At 36.5% G+C, this 20195-nt stretch overlaps 1 pseudogene; it reads right to left on the bottom strand.

The window, feature by feature from the left end:
- Window positions 1-5809: 5809 nt before the first annotated feature.
- LOC129514510 (40S ribosomal protein S6-like) lies at window positions 5810-6581 on the bottom strand (annotated as a pseudogene).
- Window positions 6582-20195: the final 13614 nt, after the last annotated feature.

Below are 20195 nucleotides of genomic sequence, written 5' to 3'. Positions count from 1 at the left end.
GTTTGCATATGATATAAGGAAGAGAATACTGATTCTTTATATTACTGTTTGGATCTAGAGAGTATTTAAAGAGATAGGGCAAATTGCAACATATGTGAAAATAATTTACTTTATAAAATTAAATATTTTGTAATGTTTTGCAGTATTCATCTAAATACAGATCCACTTAATACTTGAACATGATATTTATAATTCTTGGTTACATTTGACAATTGACAATTTCAGTTGCTGTAGTCTCAGTGGAATAAAATTTCTCCAAAATGAGGTTAATTTAAAACCATCTAAATAGTATAACATGTTAAGAAAAAAGATTAAATCTGTCAATAGAAAATAAGTTATCTAAAATTTTAAGTTATACTAATATAATTAATAATTTTCCTGAAAGGAAGTAAAAATATTTTTTTTTCTGGAAAAAAATACAATTATGATTTAAGCATCATTTTATTTTATATCTATCCAAACACTGTCCTTCCAAAACAGAATGCCCATACACGTACAATGATAATTAAATTTAGGCACCTTCATATTTTGCTAAATTTCCATTATATAATAACCACGCCTTCACAAATATTTAAAAATATTGGCATCTTAAGGATACATATTTTGTCTAGGTAGTATGTTATATTTTAATCAATAGCAATTTGAGCTTTATAAGTTTTAAAATATATGTATGGCAGTCCCAAATGTTTGGAGCAAGACTGTGGAAAGAGAACAGCAAATTTAAATCCAAAGAAAGCAAAATAAAGGAGAAAGTAGATAAAAGCAGAAATTAGAGCTATAATTAAAGAATCAACAAATTTGTTCTTTGAGAAGCTTATAAAAAATTGGTAAACTCCCAGTGAAATTGATAAAGACAATATGAGAGAAGGCAAAAATGAATAATATCAGACATGAAAATGGGGAACAGCACTACAAATCCTACAGACATTAAAACCACTATAAGAGCATATTATGAAACAAACTTAGATGAAATGTAGAAATTTCTAGGGAAACAAAAATACTAAACCAAAATTATCCTATAAGAAATAGGCTATTGAAATGTTATTAACTACTAAATATGTTGATTATGTAATTAAAACTATACCCCCAAAGAAATTCTAAGGATCATATAGCTTCACTAGTGAGTTCTACTAAACATTTAAGAATGCAGTAATACCAATCTTACAGAAACTTTTCCAGAAAAAAGGAATGAATACTCCACATCTTATGTTATGAAGCTAGCAAAACCTTGATTTTAAAACCTAATAAAGAGGGACGCCTGGGTGGCTCAGTAGTTGAGGATCTGCCTTTGGCCCAGGGCATGATCCTGGAGACCCAGGATCGAGGCCTACATCGGGCTCCCTGCATGGAGCCTGCTTCTCCCTCTGCCTGTGTCTCTGCCTCTCTCTCTCTCTCTGTGCCTCTCATGAATAATAAATAAAATCTTTAAAAAAAAAAAAAAAAAACCTAACAAGGACGTTAGAGAAAACAAGGCAATCAAACTCATCAACCAAATCCTGCAGCATACAAAAATTCCAGTATATCACAACAAATTTAGATTTATTCTAATAATGCAAGAGTGGTTTAACATTAAGAATCAATCAATGTAATCCACCAAATTAAAAGAGAATAAAGGATAGAAATAATATATTCAATAGATACCCCAAAATGCATTTGATAAAATTCAAATTCCATTTATTATTAAAAATTAATAATTCTTACCATAGCAAGAACATTGAGAGCAAAAAGGAAGTTCACTAATCTGACAAATAATTTTTCCAAAATACTTAAAGCAAATATTATGTTTATTGGTGAATGTTGAGAGCTTTCTTTCAGATTAGGCATATGACTTCTATTTGACAAAATATTGGCACTCCTGGCCAGTTCAGTTAAGTAATAAAAAGAAATAAATGTATAGTATTTTAAAAGAGATTAAATATGCCATTATTTGCATCTGATCTAACTGCATAATTAGAAAATAAAAATATATACATGAATCTTTAGTAAGTGACTCTGGCAATATTGATATGTAAAAGTCAATATGCAAAAATGAATTGTTTCCATGTACCAGCAAGAATTTCAAGAAAAGAAAAATTGAAGAGCATGCAACTCTTGATCTCAGGGTTGGAGTTTAAGCCCCATGTTGAGTGTCGAGATGACTTAAATAAATAAACAAACAAACTTTAAAAATACCTTTATAATAACAAAAAATATTAACTATCTAGTAATAAGTCTAACTAAAAATGTGAAAGATGACCTATACACATTTGGGTGTGTGTAAAGATAAATTTAAGAATCAAACGATGGGAAGATGCATTATGTTTATGGATTAAAAGATTCAATGGAGAGTCTAGAAAGGGAACAATGCATATATAGACACTTATGATAAAAGTGACACATAGGCTAATGGGGAAGAAGGGACTTTTAGAAAAATGATATTAGTTTAAGTAGTATTTTTACCAAAATTCTAAACAAACAACAAGGAAAAAAGAAAGTCAAACGCTATCTCACACTATACTCAAAAGTTAATTCCAGGTTCATTATAGATCTCAATATGAAACACTAATACAGTTTATATAGGATAATAAAGGAAATCATTTAATGTTCTTGGGATAGGGAAGGAATTTTGAAGAGGACACAAAACATACCAACTAAACGGGAAATAATATATTTGGCTAAATAAAAATGACCATTTATGTTCATCAAAAGTTATAATTAATAAATACAGTGGCAAGGTACACAGTGAGAGGAAGTACTTGTAATCCAAATAGTAACAAAGTACTGATCTCCTCAAAAGAACAGAACCATGGGCAAGAATCTTAGATAATGCACTTAGGAGATAGATATATGGCTGATAAACAAATCCATCAGTAATAAGGAAAATACAAATAAAAATTACAGTGAATAATGTCCAACAATTGGTCAGTGGATGAACAAATTAGAGTACATTCCTACAATGATCTACAACTTAGCAATAAAAAGGAATAAACTAACAACACATGGATTCATCGTTCATGGATGAATTTCAAAAGCATTATTCTAGGTGAAATATGACAGACAAAAAAGATTGCATACTCTGGTTCTATTTATGTAAAATCCTAGAAAGGCAAAATTGTAGTGACAGTAGATCAGTGGTTGCCAGGGACTGTGTGTGGGGGAAGTCGAGGAGGCGTAGGGTTGACTGCAAAGAGACATAAGGAAATTTTGGGGAATGTTAGAAATTTTCTGTCTGGTATCAATGGCTGATACATGACTTTATTTTTATTAGAACTCATCAAACTTTTATAAGTAATGAAAATGAATGAATCATGGCATCACCATGGCTGAATTTTAAATATAATGTTGAGAAATAACAATAATAAAATAACTAATATGATCACCTTATAAACAGAGGTAAATCTAAACCACAGTGTCTTAAAGTCAGAATAGTGGTCATCCTTAGTAGGGGAGTAATGATTAGGAGAGGGTCTCGTGAGAGTTGGCAGTGTTTGTTTAGTTCTTCACCTGGGTAGTGAGTTCATGAGTGTTCACTTTGTGATGAGTTACTGAACTGTTTATTGATGTTTTTGGCACTTTTCTGATGATTATGATAAATGTCTGGCTGTTAGACAAGTGGGAAGTGGGAATATGATTAAACATGTGGTTTTGTTTTACTTTGTGTATGTGTGTGTTTTCTTTTTTACCATGAGATGGAAGATACTTGGGAAATATAACTTTCTAATAAAACTGATTCATAGGGAAAAATGGAAGACAATTGGTTTGAAGGGATAAGCAATAGTGTGAAATTTCTGAGGAGAGGGGAATTAGATTCACTAAAAGGATTAGCCTTAGATTAATAAAGGGAAGAGGAGAGAGAGAACACGTGCAAATGTAGGGTTGTAGGTGGGCAGTAGAAGGATTTTCCATCTGATGGCTTCTATTTTCTCTAGAAGAATTAGAAATGAGGTAGCTTCTTGAGGAGAAAGATGAGCAGATTCGCAACTTGAGAAATGTAGGGAGATTTGAAATATTAATTGCAAAGAGCGAAAGGTCAGATTGACCTGGAATTCACTGTAGGAGTGCTGGTCAGTGCTTGGAGAATTGCCTATACAGTTGGTGTCCTTGCGAGAAAAACCTCTGTTCTGGACTCAAACCACAGCAGTATATAGTTGGCCTCTGTAACAAGCTCACTGTGGCTAAATTCCAGATCTCAAGGGGCACATAGATTAAGCATGAAATCACTGTAGCTTTAAATAAGTAACCACAACTGGTTCTAGGAGTAGGTCATAGAGATGGAATCACGTGTGAGATCTGTACCGTGTATGGGCAAGGAGACTAAGAGGGACTTTGGCCAGTAATTACAGATACCATGACAATGGGGTATTCTTCTTCAGGTACGATGCATAAAATTAGAGCAAACATCCTCATACCTGAATTATTTGTCTAAGTCATAGGATTCACAGACAAAGAGCCATAAAAATAAGTGGTTATTAGAAATGGATCTTATTTTGCCAAATGCTGGCTTCAAATCTGAAGTTAAAATTAGTGAGAAAGTGTGAATGAATCAATATGAATCCATTTTTACTCTTTGAAAGTAATTCAAACAAGTTGTCATAGAATTGACCAGTGGTATTATTTTTGCATGTGTAATCGTGTAATATGGCTTTTAATAACATTTAAGCTAATCTTGTTTATTGCAAAAGACCTAGTTCCTTCTAGGATAATTATAGTTACTTTGTCAAAATAAAGTGACACCCAGCTCAAACTATTAAACAGCAATAAAAGAGATGAAAGCTTATTATAACCCGTTGAAAATAAATAAGAGCAAACAAAAAATTTTAAGTAGTATTTTGGCATTGAAACTTTGTTATTATGTCTATATTTTGTTTTATTTTTATAAGTATATGCACATTTTCTTGAGAGTATCAAGAAAAACAAAGATAAAGTAATCAGAAGAATGGTAGGCAAATATACAAACACATTCTTCTTAGTTTTTTCTTGTGCAAGTTAAGAAATAGAGATGTGGGAGAAAAGGAGGCTTTGGAGAGATTTAAAAATGAAAGATTTACCTCCAGGCTCAGAAGGGGAAGCAAAGACCCACTTGAAAGAGTCTTAATACCGCCTAAAGATTTGGGGTCAATTATAAAGAGAAGGATTATAATCAAAGTTTGTATATATAATTAGTGACTATACAGTTAATAACTACAGTTAAAGGACCTTGGGAATCTCTGAGTTCATTTTGTCAACCAGATTTGTTTGATTCCATAGTAATCGTATATTATTATTTTTTAAGCTAAACAATAAAAACATATAAATGAGAATTTAATACTCTCAACTCTCCTTGTTATTTGAGCTACTACCTAACATTAATTGTGTCAATTTACAGACAGTTCTTGTTTGTTCAATCATATGCAAACAGGTTTTTTTTCTGTGTTTGTGTGTTTGAAAGCAGTCATGAGATCTAGCTAAACAGATTACAGAAGTCTGCAGTTTACTTTTATCGTTAAACAATATCATGGTCCAGTAAGTAGTATAGTGTCACTATACTCATGAATAGTTGTGGAATATTACATAATATGGATACGTACCATCTACTACTAATGTACATTCAAGTTACTTTCATTTTTTGCCACCACAGAATAACTTCATACATACCCTTTTCTACATCCCCTTAAACACAGTGATTTTGGTTTTGGATGTGGATGCAGCATTCCTGCATTCTGAGAAATTTGTAGCAATCCATACTCCCCTTCACCATTGTTCGTACTGGCTGTTTCCAATGTTTTTGTCAATTTAATGAGTGAAAAATAATATCTCATTCTTTTGTGTGTGTGTATGTGTGGGTCTGATCTTATTTGTCTCTCTTAGAAAATCTCATTTTGACTGGACTAGACTTAGAGATAGAAGCTCTCAGAAAGGACAGCCTCCGTCTCTTGACAATATGTTCCTGGTGTTTTTCTTTTGCCTCCTTCATTCTCTTGGCCAAAAGTTCAGCATATTTTGCAGCCTCTTCCTTATTTTTCTCAATGCAATGTTTCTTCAAAGCAATACACCCGACATTTGTGCTGGAGGACACATGTTGTAACAAGACACTGAATCCTGGGTGCTTTGGTTGTAGGATACTTACCTCTGTTTAGGGGCTTTCTAACCACATAACTGGTGGACATCATCTTCTTTTGACAGACTAAAAAATTTGCAGATTCTGCTGATTCCTTTGGGCCCCAGGCGATGAGGCACAGAGATATCAATGGGTCCAGGAATATCTTTCTCCCCCTTTTTTTTCACAATAACCAAATTGAGAACACTGTGATTGGTATCCACAATGCAACCCCCAACAGATTTGTGCTTCCTCTCTCCAGTCCTCCTCCTTGATAGCAGGAATGCCCCTTACTTAGCAGCAGGTGGGCACAGCCATGGGTCAAGACAACCTGCTTCATGGGGAAGCCTTGTTTGTAATTGCCACCACTGGTTCGGACCACGTAACCCTTCTGTTCCTCGCCCAGAGCATCAGCAGCAGCTTCTGTGGCCAAACGTTTCTCATAAAAGTTATGAAGTTTGAGCTCATCATCCATTTCAATGGGTTTCTGGCAGCCAGTGGCTGGGAAAGAGATGTTCAGCTTCATCCTGAAGCAGCCTACCGCCTCAGAGGTGCCATGAAAAAGAGCAATATCTCATTCTTGAAGGATATAGTGAGCAATGGAAATATTGGCTTTAAGTTACAATAGGCCTTTAGGTTTCTTAGGCTATCATTTTGTTAATTTTCACCTTACTAAATAAGATCACAGTGCATCTAATAGAAATTACATATATATCATGATACATAATACATATATATATACTATATAGCTATATATATTACTATATCTATATCTATATCTAGCAATATAGTAATTGTTTTTATTTTACTAAAATAAAATCTCTATTTTATGGAGAAGAAATCAAAGCCCCACAGAGTCATCAATTTCAAAAAAAATTCATACAGGTAATAAATGGCTGAGATGAAAGTTCAGTCTCTTTCTATTTTAATCCAAAAGTCAAGCTTTTTTTTTCTCTAATCACAAATCATATCAGAATCCTAATGTGATCAGTATTACATCTGAGCATCAGATAAACCATACCCTCATCCTCCCCAAAATAAACATTTGCAAAACTTAATTTTTTTTACAAATGATTGAAGCTATTTCTACCAGAAGCCATTCTGTTCACCATCCACAGATCCCAGGGATCCCAGGTTAAGAATCACCTATAAAAGTGTGGAGCTGCTATGGGGCATTCTTCTCAATAACTGCAGCTTGACATTGGATGGACTCTTTGTTAGTTAACTCCTAACAATTAATATGCCTGGCATATAGTTAGCCCAACTGATCACTGAAGAAACAAAGTAAATGCCCTTAAAGTCATTCAGTGATTCTTGCCTCCCATTCTAACCTGTTGAGAAACAAGGGTGAAAGTGGGTCTCCTTGTTTTTAAGGGGCTAATCCAATGTAGACATATATTTTCCTGGGGTGGCCACCTGCCAGAATTGGAGTTAAATTCTTTTGTAAAATTACAAAGTTTGAGAAATCTAACTTCTTAATAAGCAAGACTTGAGGATATTGGTGTCAAACAAAATTATAGGCAGGATATACTGCTACATGTGGCATAGTGCAAGGAGAACTGGACCAGAATTTGGAATGCCTGAATTCTTTGCAAAAAGTTAATACATAAGATCAACTATCAAACTTTGTATATTCCTCTGGGATTTGCGTTTTTCAATCAACATTTTGTTTTTGAGGCTTTTCCAGACTATAGTTCTAGTTTATCCAGTTTCTATGCTGGAGAGTACTCCATCGCATGAAAGTATTACAATGTATTTATTATCCATTTGATCCTGTTGAAAAACATTTGAGTTATTTCCTTTTTTCTCTATTATAAATAATGTTGCTGTGAACATTTTAGATTATGACTCTTAGTGTTGAAGCGCAAGGTTTTCTTCTTATTTACCTAAAGGTAAACTTGGTGAGTCATAGAATATGTACACATTCAATTTACATGATAATGCCAAATTGTTCAAAATGGTGTGCCAATTTATACTTCCACCAAGAGTAAGTGAGAGTTATGCCTGTTATGCTCCATCTTGGTCTTGCCAGGCTTTTTAATGTTTGCTTGTGTTTTAGTCAAAAATAGGAATCCTGCATTCTCTCATGAGTTCTGTTAAATACTAGGTATAGGACAATTGTCACAAAACTATAAGGCACCTGCCAGTCTTAAATTCTACTGCTCTCAGACTAATGAGATAGATAACGTTAGAAAACAAATCAAATTTTTACCAACTTAACATGCACCATACTGAAGACATTTAATTTAACTTGGTTCAGGAAGTTCACTGGGTTTTGAGTTATTAAGTTCTTTATATATTTTGGCTACTAAGCCTTTATCAGATATGTCATTTGCAAATATCTTCTCCCATTCAGTAGGTTGTTTTAGTTTTGTTGATTGTTTCCTTTACTATGCAGAAGCTGTTTATCTTCGTGAAATCCCGATAGTTCATTACTTTTGTTTCTGTAGCCTCTGGAGAAATGTCTAATAAGAAGTTGCTATGACTGATGTCAAAGAGGTCACTGCCTATGTTCTCCTCTAGGATTTTGATAGTTTCCTGTCTCACATTTAGGCTTCTCATCCATTTTGATTGTACGTTTATGTATAGTAGAAGAAAGTGATCTAGTTTCACTCTTCTGCATGTTGCTATTCAGTTTTTCCCAACACCATTTGTTGAAAAGACTGTCTTTTCCCTGGATATTCTTCCCTGCTTTGTTGAAAATCAGTTGGCCATATAGTTGTGGGTACATTTCTGGGTGTTCTATTCTGTTCCATTGATCTATTTGTCTGTTTTTGTGCCAGGACCATACTATCTTGATGAAACTCAACACCCAGAACAATTAATCTGTTAATAAATGGGCAGAAGACATGAGTAGACATTTTTCTTTTTTAAAAGATTTATTTATTTATTTATTTATTTATTTATTTATTTGAGAGAGAGAGCGTGCATGAGTGGGGTGAGGGACAGAGGGAGAAGCAGACTCCCTGCTGGGCAGGGAGCCCAATGTGGGACTTACTTGGTCCAGTACTCTAGGATCATGACCTGAGCCAAAGGCAGATGCTTAACCAACTGAGCCACTCAGATGCCCCTGAATAGACATTTTTTCTAAAGAAGATATACAGATGGCTAACAAACACATGAAAAGATGCTCAACATCACTCATCATTGGGGAAATACAAATCAAAACTATGATAAGATACAACCTCACACCATTAGAATGGCTAAAATGAACAACAGAGGAAACAATAGGTGCTGGCAAGGATGTAAAGAAAGGGTAACCCTCTTAACACTGTTGGTGGGAATGCAAACTGGTGCAGCCACTCTGGAAAACAGTATGGAGGTCCTTTACAAAATGAAAAATAGAACTACCCTATGACCCAATAATTGCACTACTAGTTGTATACCTAAAGGATACAAAAATAGTGGTTCAAAGGGCACACACACAAAGTGTATTATGCTAAGCAAAATAAGTCAATCAGAGAAAGACAAATACCATATGATCTCAATCATGTGGAATTTAAGAAACAAAACAGATGAACTAAGGAGAAGGGAAGAGAAATAGAAAGGGGAGGCAAACCATAAAAGATCCTTAACTATAGAGAACAACCTGAAAGTTGCTGGAGGGAGGTGGGTGGGGGATGGGCTAAATGGGTGTTGGGTATTAAGGAGGGCACTTGTGATGAGCACCGCATGTTACATGTAAGTGATGAATCACTAAATTCTACTCTTGAAACCAATAATCATGCTACATGTTAATTAACTAGAATTTAAATAAAAACTTAAAACAGGGTGGGGGGAGAATGTTCAGAGTTGATGAGCCAGAAGGTAAATCAAGCAGTTGAGTGTCAGTTTCTGAGTAAGTAACAACCTGTATAGCTGTTTTTATACAAGTCAATTGAACAGGAATGGAATTGCACATTGCTTAGAGCAGTAGGATGATTACAACTGAGTTTTTCATGATAAACAGATGTTAAAAGTCATTTGATATAGCACAGTCCACTACAGCATCTTACTATTTAGTGTATTTTCTATTAGAGGGATATGAATTTGATCAACCCAAGGGTGGTTGGATGGAGCTTGAAGAATTATGAGCTTCACTTTATCAAGTGTTAGTTTAAAGAAGCTTGTGAATTTTTAAAAATCAATTTTCTCTTCAGACAATTATTATTTCCAAGAGGACTTGATTTAATAATTTGTTTTTTTTTATGTAAAACTGAGCTATTCAGACACACAAAAATACCTACCATGAGAGCAACATTTAGCCTAATTTTTGGACTTGCAGAAGAATTAATAAGCCCATTCCTATCTCTTACTAGCACCAAATAGAATTTGGATTGAAAGATATCCACATGAGTAGTAACTATATGCATGGACATCGAGAACTTGGTGTAAAAGTTGCCTAAAAGAAGTCTGCTACTCTTTTCAGTACTGTTTAGAGACAGACCAGAGTTGACACATTTCTCTATATAGGGCCAGGTAGTAAGTATTTTAGACTTTGTTGGCTGTACAGTCTGTTGCATTTACTTAAGTCTGATGTTACAGCATGACAACAGCCATAAACCACACATAAACAAATGGTCGAGGCTGTGTTCCAATGAAAGTTGACTCAAAAAATAAGCGGTTGACTAGACTTAGCTTGCAGGTTGTGATTTGCCCATCCAATTTAGCCTAATAAGTAAATTATATCAAGTTCTAAGCATAATGTACAAAACATCTGTTATACTCTCTCCTCTTGCCTGTGAAGACTCTAGTATCCTAATATGAAACAATCCCTGCCATCTCTCCTTATTACCATTTTTTTCAAAGGATAATTGCACCGGGCTTTGTGTTGAGCTGTTGGTACTGCATTTTAAAAGGTTAATGTATTCTTTCTAAGGACATGGTGCATTTCATGGGACTGTTTATAGGCAAGTTTTGACTGATTGAATCTGTTTATTTATTGTTCTGTCAGGTGGGCGAAAGGGCTGCTCAGCAAGGATAGTTAAAGCTACAGATTTGGCAGGTGTTTAAGCTTTTTAACCAAGGGCCCAGGGGGAGAGGCTGAGCCGTTCCCTTTGCACCTGTGGCCTGCTGGCAGTCAACATTCCTCCCACTACCTGCCATGTGCCAGCTCCAGGTGGCAAAGTGCACATGTTGTGACATATCACAAGATACTCTTCTCTTGCCTTTTACAAAGCAACTGAGCACAGCATGGACCATGGGTGTGAATCTAAATCAGGAAGTTCTTCTTATACCTAATAATCATGAGGAATGGTCTTGGACTTCCGTGAGTATCCTATACCAGCCAGTGGCTGTATTCAGATGCACCACGCTATGTGTGCCTGGGACAGAGTCTAGAAGGAAGGTAATACTCCTTTTACAAATGCAGTTCTTAGGGCACCCAGGTAACTCAGTGGTTGAGTGTCTGCCTTCAGCCCAGGGCATGACCCTGGGGTCCCAGGATGGATCCTGCTTCTCCCTCTGCCTTTCTCTCTCTCTCTGTCTTTCATGAATAAATAAATAAAATCTTTTTTTTTTAAATGCAGTTCTCATCATGCCACTGCATGATTTAAAATCCTTTTTTGGTTTCATAGTGCTCTTAGGAGAAAGCAAAAATCATTATCATGACTTCCTCTCAAGACTATGCCTGCTCTGGCCCCAGCTCACCTTTGCAACCTCATCTAACTTCACTCTCTTCCATGCCCTCGTGTTTCAGTCACACTTGCATTGTTTAGTTCTTTCTTTTTTTAAGATTTTATTTATTTATTCATGAGAGACACAGAGAGAGAGAGAGAGGCAGAGACACAGTCAGAGGGAGAAGCAGGCTCCGTGCAGGGAACCCGACGTGGGACTCGATCCCAGGACTCCAGGATCATGCCCTGGGCTGAAGGCAGATGCTCAACCGCTGAGCCACCCAGGGATCCCCCATTGTTTAGTTCTTTGAACTAACTCTCCAAACTGGCTCCCACCTAGGAACCCTTACTCCTTTACACATGCTATTATACTATTGATTTTCTGTTTATAGTTCTGATTTCTTAAATGGAGAAGAAAACATACTATAGTCTCTTCTACAACAAATCACATTTTGTAGAGTGTCAACTTGTTTTACCAATTACTGCAAGTCTTATATGTTTCTTATTTAATTTAGTAATTATTGTTTTGGGCAGTAATCTAGAGGTGTAAAGAAGAAATTCAGTGATTTCAATCAATAAGATACATATATTTAGTTCTATGAAATACTAGTTAAAGAGTCCTTGAAGCAAGTGTTGTCAATGCAATGACTTCTAAGATTTGGCAAATCCAGAAATTTCCCAGATAAATTTGACTGAAAAAAAAAAAGACAACTTTTATGTAAAATATGTAGAAAATTGAATCAAATGTAGGTTTATGTTGGTTATGATTTCTCTTTTAGATGGCTTAATTTGCTTATCCAGTCAGCAAATATGTTACTCAAGCTCCCCAGTTCATTAATGTGGGATTCAAACTGCCTTTTAGCAGTTTTTTAAGTTCTCTGTAGGCTTTTATGAAAGTACAGAGATTTCAGCCAACTTAGTTCCCTGGACATTTTACTTTTACTCACAGATATTTCTAATGTGTCCTTTGAAATAATGATGTCTTCCACCACCTGCACAGATGGTTGCTGTAAAGTGCCCAGGGAAACAGTGAGGAACGAAGTGAGCTCTTCTCAGTCACTTACACAGAGGATAAGAGGCTCACCTTCATCAGGAGGGACTCCCTGGTTGATATTATTTGTCCATTGTCATGGTAGACAGCAATTTATTCAATTAGAAAAGCAAGACATAAATAAATAGCCTTCTTTATTAGTTTTTGGATCCTAAAATTAATGTGGTAATAAAATAATTAACTTTTTAAAATTCAAAACTGACATTGCCTTTTAAAAAATATAGCAATTTTCAAAGTTACCAAGATTACAAGAGCAGAAGGGAGATATCAAGGTATGATGGGGAAATAGTAATGCTCCATTTATTCTTTCATTCAATAGCTATTTTTTTAAGCATCAAAATGTCACTGTTACCAATGGGGAATTTTTAGTCCTAAGAACTTGAGAGAATTTCTTACATCACATTATTTTAGTTTACAACCCTCCTAGCATTATGACTATAATATGGGACAGAGTGAAAAGATCTGTGGCCATGTTTGTTGTCAGAAGGTCTATTTTGAACTGACGACTTTTGTATCTTTTCCTGTCCTCCAAAAGCACAATTAACTTCTTCAACCTCGTTTTTCCTATCAGTAGAATTGGGACATACATGCCAATCTCAGAGTGATTTGTGGATTAAAGGAGCTAATGCACAAAAAGATTCTTTGGAAATTATAAAGTACAACAAATTATCACCTCAAAAGAAGCAGAAATGCTAGCCTTCCCCTCCCCACCCCAAGAGTTTATCAGACTTGAAAAGGTCAAAATACTAATCTAAGGAAGTTTGGTTGATAACATAAGAGAGATAAAGCTTTCCTAACATCTGTAAAACCTTCCAAGATCATGGATGACTCTAAACTAATCAACACTTGATATCCACACTGTTTGAGCTACCACTGAACATCATTACAGTTTTGAATCACAAATTTTATTATTCTACAAATCTATTGAAATAAAGAAGAGAACCAAGAAAAATTATATTGCTGTATGGCCTCTAACCTGTTTGCCCAATATGTTGAGTTTGTGTACAGCACATCAAATGTTAGGTAGTGCTATTTATTTACCTTCCTCTTCGTATTTAGAAGACTAGTTCTACACAAATCAATTAAGGTCTGATGCTTACTATTGTTTTATAATTTCCTTATTCACATTTGACTCAATACATAGTGTTTTTCTTTTAAAAACCCAGCAGTTAAGTTAAAGAAAAGACACGTGTTCTTTGGCAATATATTTTGAAGAGTGAAGAAAGATACAGGAAAAATATAAAAGAAAGTCAATGTTTATGTTATGAAGCTCCCAATGGTAGATGAGAAAAGCCATACAACTTCCCAACACTGTTGGGAATCTCTTTGGAATAGTTGAAATTTTACAACATTTTTATAAATGGATGTAATTAATTGTTTAAACAAATAGAGAGTGCCAGATATGTTTCCAGAACTGTACTAGACACTGAAGATACAGTAGAGAAAAAAAAAGAGACAAAAATCATGATCTTTAAGAGATTTGTTTTTTAGTGGAGACAGTAATGAACAAAATAAATAAGACATTAAGTATGTTAACAAGTGGTAAACATTATGAAAAAAATTAAAGTCAGGAGGATAGGGAGTGCTGGCCTGCAAGAACAGTTTACATCATAAATAGGTCAGGGTAATTCCTGCTGAGAAAATATTAAGAGGAAATGAGGGAATGTTCCCAGCAGAGGAAACAGTAATACAAATGACCTGTGGCAGGAGGATTTCTTGCTTGCTCAAGAAATAGAGAATTCAGGAAGCCTGGGCAGTAAGCACAGCAGAAAATAGTAAGAGATGGAGAGAAGTAATGAGGACCCAGAGCAAGGCGGACCATATGGGCCATTCTAACAGCTTTGGCTTTTCCCCTGAGTGGGATGGAGATGTGGCAAGTGTTGAACTGTGAGTGACATGACTTCACATATTTTTACAGGATCTCCCTGGTAGCTGTGTTGCACACTGGTTGAAAAGGAGTCACACGTGGAAGCAGAAAGACGAGTTGGGGGTTATTACAATAATCCCAGTGAGAGATAATGGTGACTTGTAGAGTGATGAAAAAGGGATATGTTTTGGAGCTATTTTCAAGGGAAGAAGCAGCAGAATTTTTAAAACAAATTGAAAATGGAATATATAGAAAAGAAGAGTCAGGAAAGACTCCAAAGTTCTGGGCTTAAGCAACTATAGTTTCCATTAAGTGAGATGGGAGGTATTATTATTTTACAGATACATGATTGCATGTGCAAAAAATCCCAAAGAATCTATAGATAAATTATTAGAATTAATACATAAGTTTAACATACTGTCAGGTGCAAGTCAATATGCAAAAACGTATTTAATTTCTATATACTAAAAATAAAGTAAAAATTTAGAACTACCATGATGATTGCATTAACAGCTGGGACTAGATCCAGGGTGATGTAAGCAAGCTGGTCAAGATGTCTCCCATGCTTATCCTCCTCAACAAAAGTAATTTGACATCCGTCCACAGAAAAAAAAAGTGCTTTCGTGGGAGCAGTGGGATCCAGGTAGGAGACTGTGAAACCATGGTGCAGTTTAACACCGAAGAGAGCTGTTTTAAGAAGGCAGGCTTGCACCTCTGCAGCTGACTCACCAACAGTGATCCCAGCTGCGGACCTGGAAACAGCTCTCTGTCCTGGGGATTCAGCTACCATCCTGCTTGGTCCTGTCAGCAGCACTATATGTCTGGGAACCTGGGAAGAGTCATGCACACCCATGCATCATATAACAGGCATACAGACCTCAGTTCCATCAGTGGGCCCTAACATGGCCAGTGAACCTCTTCCAGCCCCTCTGAACCCTCTGTGATTTTATGTCTACGTTCCCACCAGAATGTCTAGACATTAAACAAGGTTTATCTTACCAAGTGTTGGAGACAGGTGGAGCAGTAAGAATTCTGGTTATTGCCCATGGGAATGTAATCTGACACACCTGCTTGGGAAGACTTTTTTCATCATTTCACATCAAGTATCATCATTTATGAATGTTAAATATGTTCATAGTCTGTGAACCAACACTTTTGGAATGTCTTCTACAGAAATGCTTTCACATTTGTGTCAAAAATATGTACGAGAATATCCACAGCAAAGTTACTTGTGTAAATATCCTCAAGCTATAGCTATAGCTTGAGGATATTTACACAAGTAATTTTGCTGCCAAATGCCCATCAATAGTAAGATGATTAAAATTTTTTCATTTATAAAGTTGATTAGTTTTCAGCAATGAAAATAAAGTATACACATATATATGTATGTTTTTTGTAGGCTATACTGCTAAGCAGTAGAAGCCAGGCACACAGTCATCTATACTGCATGATTCAGTGTATTTATTTATTTATTTATTTATTTATTTATTTATTTATTTTTTATGATTCAGTTTATATAAAGTTCACAGAGAGGCCAAATCAATTTAAGGGGTTAGAAACCCGTCCCTATTACCTCTGAAGAAGGAGGGGAAATTACTGACTCAGAGGCGTCAGACAGAGGTGCTGATAATGTCCTATATCAGATATACCCACTTTGTTCACTTTTTAATATGATGCTTCTTCAGGTTGCACACTTATAATATGTTCTCTTTTTAATATTCAAATAACATTTAACATTCAAATAAAGAGAATTTTACATTCAAATAAAGAGAAACCAGTATCTGAATCCTAGGTTCTCGTATTTTCTATAATGGATGTCTAATTGTGTGCTAAGTAGACAGAAGGAGTTGATTGACCTTGGATCCTCAGTGAAATGATGGCACATTCCCTGACATTTGTGTTTGAAGGTTAAATTTGAATTGAGATCTGCATCGTAAGTTCAAAACACTGAGTGTGTGCAGGTTTTCAGTGTTTTTCTATTATTTATGCCATTTCACTACTTTTCTATTTCCTTTAATCAATAATTTTATGAAATGATTGACGCAAGGACCTAGAAAATCTTCATGCAAACTGAATTGATGATTCTTTCCTCGCTGTAATAGAGGACATCATTCTTCTTTTATAATGCTAAATGCCAGTCAAAGACAGGAATATTTATACTTTTGAGCACAGCGGTCGGTGCTGTTACAGGTTCAGATTATTTCTCTCATCTCTTAAAGGTTATGGTCCGGACATGGGGCTCCTTTTCAAGGAATACATTTTAGTTGAATGTCTGAAGCAATTGTTAAATCATATAATCGATTTCCAGCAAATGCTTTGAAGCCTTAAAGAAAAGCATTCCCATTATTGTTAAGACAGTTATAATTTTAATTATATATCTAGACCTGAATTTAAAAAGAGAAAAAAAAAAGAAACCCTCCCCTACACATCTGAAGTTTTCAGAGGAAAATTATCCTTTATAGTAATTGATTCCTGGTGGAATCTGTTATCTGGATTGAACTAAGCAGCTTCTTTTGCAATGCATCTTTGCCAAATTTGTATCTAATATAAGCATCAGGCCCCCTGTGAACAACTAATAAAATATGCCCTAATTGACCACTGATGTCTTAGTACTATATTTCCTGCATTGTTCTATTATCTATGGAAGTCTTCAAAGTTTTCAAAAATAAATACACTTGATAAATTTAGATGTATTTGGGGCTTGTCAACGTGGGCAGGTTGTAGGTAAAAGAAGCAATGGCTACTTAGTGTTATTTTAAGAGTGTGGGGAGAAGTTTTCTGACCAATATAAACCCAAAACAAGTTGTTATTACTTTAACTTAAAACAGAATGTATACAAAGAAGGTAACTGTTAAAATGAAAATACTTATTTCTTAGATAGTAGCATATTTATTTGTTTTCCTTTTAATAGAAATCCAGTTTACAGATTAGAATAAGATTGAAATTAAGGCAAGGTGAGGATGCTTGTTCTGCTCACATGCTGGACCTCCCCCCGTGACTACCATGTCTCCCGAACTCACACCGCTCACCATGAGGCACCCAGGAGCTGCTTCCATCCAGGAGAGGGGCAGGACAGGTGGATGCTCTACTTACTCTCTGCTTCATTGGCCTTATGGAATGTCAACCATTGGCAGGGGTGGGAACATACACATAAGTAACATCAGAGTGTGGGGGATGAGTCTGAGTGATGACAATAACCCATGGCTTTAACATAGATGACTTTGGTGTCGGGCATCATAGCACATTTGACTAACATGTCTTTGTGAGTCTCAGTCAGTACCTATCAACCCCCATCTTGAATCATCGTTAAAGTAGTAGCTGACATTTGTCAAATGCTTTTGATGTACCAGGCACTGTGCCAAGCCCTTTATTTTGTTCTATTTAGTTCTTAAAATATTGGGGCGGGGGGTTGTTATCTCCATTTAACAGGTTAGGAAATTGAGGATCCAAACGATTAAGGAACTTGACGAAGGTTCTATAGCAAACAAATGGTGGAGCAGGAAATTGAACCTGCAAACCCCTCATCCAGGACCCCAGCCCCATCATATGCTGCTGGTTCTCCTCTTCTGTTCCTCAACCACACTGAGCCCTTTGAATGCAGGTTCTGTGCTTTATTTTTCTTTATACACCTTGCACCTCACTCAGTGGCTGAAACATCTTATGATTGATGAAACGGAATCTCTGTGGAAGCTGTCTGTGAAAAGCTGCTGGGTTATAGGTTTTCAGTCCTATTCTATATTTGTTGAGGCTGCCTTAATCCAGGAGACACTTGGTTTATGCAATCTTCCATTGGCCAAGATTGGCAAATGGCTCACAAGCACTGCTCCGTTTCCCATTCAGCACCAACAGAAGGCACGGAGGCCTCCACGTGGAAAGGATCCGGGGGGTTTCCTGCCTCCTGTACTTGGGATTGAAGGCAGAGGGGAAAGAGAGGTGAAATCCTGGGGTGGGTGGTCAAACTCAGAGGGCTGGTTGACCTTTGCTCTTTAGGCTGGAAAAAGCCCATTTCACAGGGCCAGAGAGCACAGAGTCTCCTGGAAACCGTTGGATTCCTGGGGCTGAGTAGCAGTTATTTAAACAGCCAGTAGTGACTTAAGTTCCCACTGATCTGGTTGCAGCCCATTGATGGCTTTTCCACTTGCATGCATTCTGAAGCTGTGGCTCTCAGAAAAGAGAATTCAAGAGTAATTATATGTTAGAAATACCTGGCTTCACAGTGGGGTGTGATCAAACCTGTGAACTGCACCTTAATCCATTTAACCTCCTTTTTCTCTTGGTTTCATGAAACCATGCTCACTAGCAGAGCCTTTTCAACGACTCCCTTTTATCCCCTCACCTTACTATCCTCAAACTCTAGTAATCCTCCTTTCAATCGCCTTCCCCTTTGAACTGTGACTCTCACTACCTCAAAAGGGAATATTTACTCCACACTCAACCTTTCAGAATCACTCTTGAGCAAATACAAGTTTAGATTCTCCACGGCATACCTATTGTGGGATATTAATGAGAAAGGTTCAATGGGATCCAGTAGAGAAATCCATTGAAATACATACTGGAGATTTTATTTTATTATTTTATTTTATTTTCCACATTGGAGATATTTTAACCTGTGTGGTTTAAGCCTGTCTTTGAATCTCTCCATGTAACAATCTTTACGTATAGAATCCAGCTAATTTACAACGCCGAGAAACTGAGCAGTGGTTTGTTACTAGGTACAACTGGTGGGCTTATTATCCTAGGTGTAATTTTTTAAGAAATCATGGGTGTTTCTTAAAAGAAAGAAGGAAGCACAATATGCCCACAGAAACCTGAGTCTAAGGTTGACTCCTGGGGTAATTCTAGCCCTAGGACATGAAGAAAAGCCTTCTAGAAAACTGTGGCAGTAGGGAAGAAGCTTCATAATCTGGATAGTACTTCAGATAAGAGTCATGATTGACACAAGGTTTGGAGGCTTCCTCCCCTTCCCTGTTAAACTCTATGGAAATTTGTTCCATAGATCTTTTGTTTGTTTTTCAGTTTGATGCTGTTTTCCCCAAAAGTAAATGCATACCTTTCTTAGATTCTTCAGAAAACAACTTCGAGGTGGAGATAGGCATGCTGGAAGTTTCCTGGAGAGAGCTCACAGCAGTAGCACCTGTGGGGAGTTAAGGGCACAGGAGTGGACGAGGGAGCTGAACTGGGATGTGGTTGTACCTGTACCGAGGCTTCAGGCTAATCCCTCAGCGAGTGCAGGGCTGAGCAGGTCCTTCCAAGTTGTTCCCAAATGATGCAGGAGGCTCCTGGTGAGGGGCAGGAACTTGGGGAAGAGGTTCAGCGGGGAGCCCTCCGCCGGCAGCACCCCTAGCAGCCAGGAAAATGTTCCTCGGGCCTTAGAGAGGGGATTAGGGTGAGGCAACTCCGTGGTCGCTTAGTCCATCCCTGTGCTACTGGGATCACTTGCGTTGCATGATCATTTCTATCTGAGAACAGTTCCTCCAAGATTTCATACCAGGAGAGGAAATTTAGTGAGACAAAACACAGTGCCTGTCGCAGTCCCTGGTCTCGGGCCATAACTGACGCTCAACAGTATTACCTAATTTTAGATTTTTTAAGTTACTTCTTAGGCAACACCTCTGCTGCCCAGGTGTC

Source organism: Nyctereutes procyonoides, unplaced genomic scaffold, assembly GCF_905146905.1.
Source record: "Nyctereutes procyonoides isolate TBG_1078 unplaced genomic scaffold, NYPRO_anot_genome, whole genome shotgun sequence".
NCBI lineage: Eukaryota > Metazoa > Chordata > Mammalia > Carnivora > Canidae > Nyctereutes > Nyctereutes procyonoides.
This window is presented reverse-complemented; position numbering and strand designations above follow the sequence as displayed.